General features: G+C 34.6%; 1 pseudogene; it reads left to right on the top strand.

The window, feature by feature from the left end:
* The window catches only part of LOC109850405, a 33,829-nt pseudogene that overhangs the window by 3,642 nt on the left and 24,187 nt on the right, over positions 1–6,000 (top strand).

The following is a 6,000-nucleotide window of genomic DNA, read 5'->3' as shown; positions in this document are numbered from 1 at the left end:
TTGGCCTTGTTGACCCGAACTTGTAAGGGAAATAATTTTTTTTTTGATTTTGGGGCCTACAAGTATTTTCCCCTACATTCTATCATTCTGTAGTGAAAACTAGTAATTTTTTAAAAGCCAACAGCTTCGATAATCCAATAAATCCGTTTGGAGTACCGATGACATAAAAAATAATTATGAATCAAGTTTTTAGCTCTCTTATCCTAAATCTTAGGCCTCATTTGGTACGTGAGAATTAGTGAGAATGTAATGACAATGCCCACTTCTCATTCCTTCATACCAAACACAACCTCTTTTTGGTCCATTTACACTTCCCATTTATTCCCACTTTATGTCCGTATGAGCATTCCAAATAAGATGGTAGGGAATGAGCATTTTTTCATTCAAGTGAGAACCAAAAACAGTCATAACTTTCAATATTTACATTCTAGCTTCATTCTCTAAATTGTACCCAAATATGATAATAGAAATGAACATTCCATTTCCACGTTAATTTTATTTTATTTATTGCTTTATTTCCATTCTTACTTCATTCCATTCCTATGTATCAAACGAGACATTACGGATAAGTTAGTTAAGTAGAGTTGCACGGGTAGTGTGGTAAAAATTTGGAATTATAAATTAACAAGAGGAGTAATTTAATAATTAAAATAGAAATTGACTTTAAGTAGTTATAATCTTAACGCTTGTTTTTTACAAAAATTCTATTTTCCCTCTTAGAAAATCACCTTTTTTCCTATAAAAACATTACGTGATCTGTTCCTATCGAAATTTCCCCCTTTTTTGAAATCATATAGCCTTGTCCTTATCATAATATGGTGTTTGCAATATGCTTATCAATAAGGCTACAATAAGTGCATATCAACAAGAAGAAAATCTTAAATATGAAAAGATAAATATATAAATAAATAAATAAAAATGGAAAAGAGATTGAAGAACGACGGAGGATAAGTAAAGTGAAGAAAGGTGGAGAGGAGAGAGATTGAAGAACGGTTTCAAAGAGAAATAAGAAGAGGATATAATTTAAATAGGGAAGCACAAAAGCTCATTTTCCAACATATTTTCTAATTTTAAGCATTTTAAATATTATAAAATACCTAATTTCGGAGTACCAAAGCAATCACCGTTTTTGGGAGAAATAAAAAAAAGACTATTTTTGAAAAATAATAAGCAACACCGATCCTTTTATGAAAATATTAGTAAAATCGACCTCTTTTTGGCCAAGGTTGAATTTGCAAAATATTGACTTTAAAATACATGGGACTAATAGTCTCATGTAATTAGTGATCGCTAATTACGATTAATCTAAAATGGCCGTCTTGTGTACTTTTATGCTAGAATACTTAAGGTTAAATTAATGAGAACGAAGTACGTGTGACTACCAGTATACTGTGTATTTTAAAGCTGATTTTTACAAAGTTGATCTCTTTTTAAAAGAAGAGGTAGATTTTAGTATTAATTTTACAAAATGATCAGTTTTGCTAATTATTTTTCAAAAATGTCTTTTTTTAAAAGGCTAAAATGCATTTAAATGCCTTACAGTTTCACCAACATTGCATTTAATTGACCACAATTTTAAAACCGAGCAAATAAATACCCCAAAGTATTTAAATGTTGCATATCAATGTCCCAAAGTAAAAAAAAACCCATATGGTGTTAACATTTGTCTACGCATCCAAGAATATTGTATAACGCAGGGTACTAAAGTGCAACTTTTAGTAACTTTAATGTATTAAAGTGTGAGGTTATTTACAAACTGAATATATTTATATGCATTGTTGGGTAAACAAGAGAGCACCAACATGCAACACTAAGTAAATAAGAGGGCACTGAAGTGTAACATTTTAAAACTTTGGGCATTTATCTGCAATATTTAAATACTATGAGGCATTTATTTGCTCAATTTTAAAATAGAGGTTATTTAGGTGCAAGATTGGTGAAACTATAAAGCATTTTAAGTGCAATTTAGCCCTTCTAAAAAATTCTCTACGTTTTGTAACCCTGCAATCTCAGAAAACACTCCATCCACGATCTCTCACATTTCTTTCGCCTCCTAAAAGTCCGAGCTCGTGGCCGCCATGGCCGAGCTCCTTTGGAAGGACCTCCGTCTCCTCACCCCCAAACCTCTCCCTCGATTCCAACATTATCGATTGTGGGCAAAATGGGGAGAATTTGAGAAGAAGATGCGAGGAGAGTGATTAGGCTGATGATGAAGGGAGGCATATTAACTGTTTGATGAAATGCCGAGGTTAGTTTTTCCTATTCTTTCTTTTCCCTTCTTTTGTTTTGGTTGACTTCTCTTTAGTATTAGTTATTTTTGATAATTCTACTAAGTTGGGCACGTAGCTTCTTAGTACAGCTATGACTAGTTTGGAAGGACGACATGTTTTTTCTGTAGTTTTTTTTAACGATATTCCCTTAAATGATAATTGTTCTTCTTTACAAAGTTAAATACAAAATGATTACAGCTCTGTTCTGTACTCATCACATACTCAGTAATACAGATTTTGTCTCCTTTGTCGTCACATTTGTTGTATGATATCAGCTTAGTTAGATAGTAACTATATGCAAGTCCTTTTCATGCTGGCATAGCATGTAAAGTTTATGGTGTTTTCAATGACTTGGTCCTCTGTACAAACGTAGGATTGAATAGAGAATGACAATAGGGCTTTTGCCAAAACATATCAGTCAACTAATTGTTTATTTATTATGTTTCCATTCAATGGAACCTAACCATGTCCTGGTAAAGCTAGTGTTATTCTATTCTATTGCTGAATCAGATCGTGGACAATTGGTTTGCTCATCTGTGAGGCCTGTTATAAATATTTGTTTGTTGGGTAGGAGGCTACACATTGTCTTACTACTAAAAGAAAAACCAAACTTAATTTTCTCTGAGGAGAGGTGCCCATGATCTTAGATGCTTTCGTCGATAATTTCAAGGGTTTCCTGGAGAAGCTGGTCCAGGACGAGTTGGACATGCTCTTGGGTGTGTGGAGGATGAAATTGAGAGCCTCCAGAACAAACTTGAGATAATAAGCAGAGTAGTAGCTGACGCAGAAAAGAGGAGGATCGATGACGAAGGCATCAGTAGGTGGGTCAAAAAACTCAAAGGATGTGATGTATGATGCAGATGACATCCTCAATCTCTGCAGAATTGAGTCTGAGAAATATGTTTCTCATGAAAATACACAAACAGTAAGAACGGACTTCCTTCTTTTATTTATCTTGTTTGCTATTCCTTCCCGTACCACTTTAAAAATTCATATAAGAGGGTGTAAGAATCTTAGGATAAATTATGTATACCACCGTTGTGCTATGAGTGTATTGCGGGGAAGCCTCTCTATGCTGTGTTTTTTTGCAAATTTAACCTTTAAAATTACTAAACTTGGCTTTTGTCCATTGAAGAAGTTACACAATAATCATGTGCACTCTCTTAGACGTATTTTCTTGTGAATTTATATGTTGTCCGGGTATTTCTATCATGAAGCCATACACATACCAGACACGTACGTTGTGCATACCCATACCCATATATGTTGAGAACGTGGGAGGGTACAATGAGCCGCGACCTAGGTTCGATTATCTTAGATTCATGAGGAGTTTGTAATACCCCAACCCTTGAGAGGGTGATGTGATTAGTATTGATAGATTTGTTTGGAATACTCATACCACCAAGACGCATCTTCTTTTCGGGAACCCAACTCTTAGAAACTCCAAAGTTAAGCGTGCTTGGCCTGGAGAAATTCTAGGATGGGTGACCCCGTGGAAAATTTTTCAGGGAGCGCGTGAGTGAGGACAAAACGTGCTGAAAAGACATGTGGTGGTTTGTGAGGTCAATCCATCAGATTTAATAGCGTACCGACTCCGGGATTCCGGGGCGGGGCGTTACAAATGGTATCAGGAACATGATCCAATTTACCAACTCTATCAACCCGATTTAGAATTCAAACCAATTAAAATTTAAAAAATTAGCTCTTTTTTCAAAAGAATAAACAACAAAAAACATGAGAAATCATGCGAATAAAATACGCATTCCTTAGTTGCAACATGGTTCTCAAGGTTCTTTAAGCATTACTGGTATTTACTGATATCAACTAGCGTATATTTCTTAAATTTGACTTCCAAAACCTTTGATTCCTACGTTTTTGAACCATATCGCTTTTCCTAACGTACTGCATAAGTCTCCCCCTCATACCCAATTCCTAATGTGTGGCGTACCATGCTTCCGTTCCCGTCCCATGAAACGTAAGGAATTGGATTCCGTGCAACTATGCCCATAACCACACCGACACTTCCGTTCATGTACACATTGAATATATGCATACCTTTACTCAAACATGTGTGCAATTATATAATTTATGTTTTAAGTTAAAACAATTGCCATACACTTCTTGGACACATATCCTCCCTTACACATTCATTTCGTGAAACTTATTGGACATAGGTCGCGTTCATTTTAGCTCATATCACGTTCAGAATTTTGATTTTAAAAGGCTTTTTGGGTATCTATTCAAAAACAAACAGTTTTTAACTTATTATATTTACCGCCATTGTGCTATGAGACTATAGGAAAGGAACCTTTCTATATTATGAATATTTGCAAACCGAACCTCTGAGAACATAGTCTTTCCATCAAGAGAAGTTACATAATAATCATGTTTGTTCTCAACATATTTTCCAAGTGTCTCCATAAAGACGGATTTCTTGTGCGATGGGCAATTTTCAATGTTGATGAGTATTAACTTCTCACCTAGAAGTGTTCGCCATCTTTAATCTCCCCCCATCATAGATATCAATCTTTTTTGGTGAGTTTTTTGCATTAAGTTGTTCATTGCAACTATTTTTTGAATTAATATATTTATTTGTTGCTATTTCCTATATACTATGTTTGAATTCCAATTATCTTCATTCATTAAGCTCTAATAATAATGTTGCATGAGATGAGATTCCTACAGTGAGCTAGCCAAATAGGCTACTCAGTATAATAATATGCACTATCCATCTTAATTTACACACCATGTGATCTATATATAGAAAATGTTATATAATTCAGATATTTCTAGTCATTATATTATCTGTTGGCAAAATGGACGACTCTTAAGCTATCTGAAAAATCAACACATTAAACTAGTATGATTCCTCTTCTAGAAGACACAAAACTATGATTCCTATTCTAGAAGACAAAACTATGATTCCTATTCTAGAAGACACAAAACTATGTAAATTTTTGACCACATATATTAAATGATGTTTTGTACAAGATTAACGGTGCCGATTATGGATCTAGAGTATTAGATTGGATATTGAGGGTTAATCCTCCATTTGGACTTTATCTTCTTCATGAGATCACCATGGCTCCAACCCTCCACTTGACCTTTAATTTTTTTAGGGTTTTTAGAGAGAAACTCTCTTCTATTTATAGTCATTCTCTCATATCCTCAACTTTACTTATTTATGAAAATGTCGTTTCGCCTTAATTACCATCTAAAACTCTAATCCCTCACTTACCCTTGTGTTGACTTGTTGACTTCCTAAGTTTAGTCTAATTCTATGGTGGCCCATGGTTAGTGTCGGTATATAGTAGGTGAGGTATAGGGCTCTCAGTCAATGTGATTATCGGTCCGGATTCCATATAAAGTACTGCATTAGAATTTGATGAGCATAGTCCAATCTGGACATTCTTTTTGAAAAGTAAAAAAGGGTGGCCCACTGCACAAGCTTCTATCATTGTGGGCTTTGGAAATGGTCAGATGTATGCAGCATTACCCTACCATGCAAAGAGTGTATCTAAGATTTGAACCCATGATGTTCAGGTCACATGGTAAGAACCTTCTTAGGTAGCAACCCACCATTACAAGTGTTTTATTGAAAAATGTGCTTGTGTTTTTGTGAAATTCTTAACTAGGTCAAATCCAAATCACATGGTGAGGTAGTAAAAAATTTATTGAAAATGTCTTTACTTTTATGAAAACTGTGATTCTCTCAAACTTGATGTTCAAA

Source organism: Asparagus officinalis, chromosome 7 (assembly GCF_001876935.1).
Source record: "Asparagus officinalis chromosome 7, Aspof.V1, whole genome shotgun sequence".
Taxonomy (NCBI): Eukaryota; Viridiplantae; Streptophyta; class Magnoliopsida; order Asparagales; family Asparagaceae; genus Asparagus; species Asparagus officinalis.
Note: the sequence above shows the minus strand (reverse complement) of the source record. Positions and strands in the feature narration are given on the sequence as shown.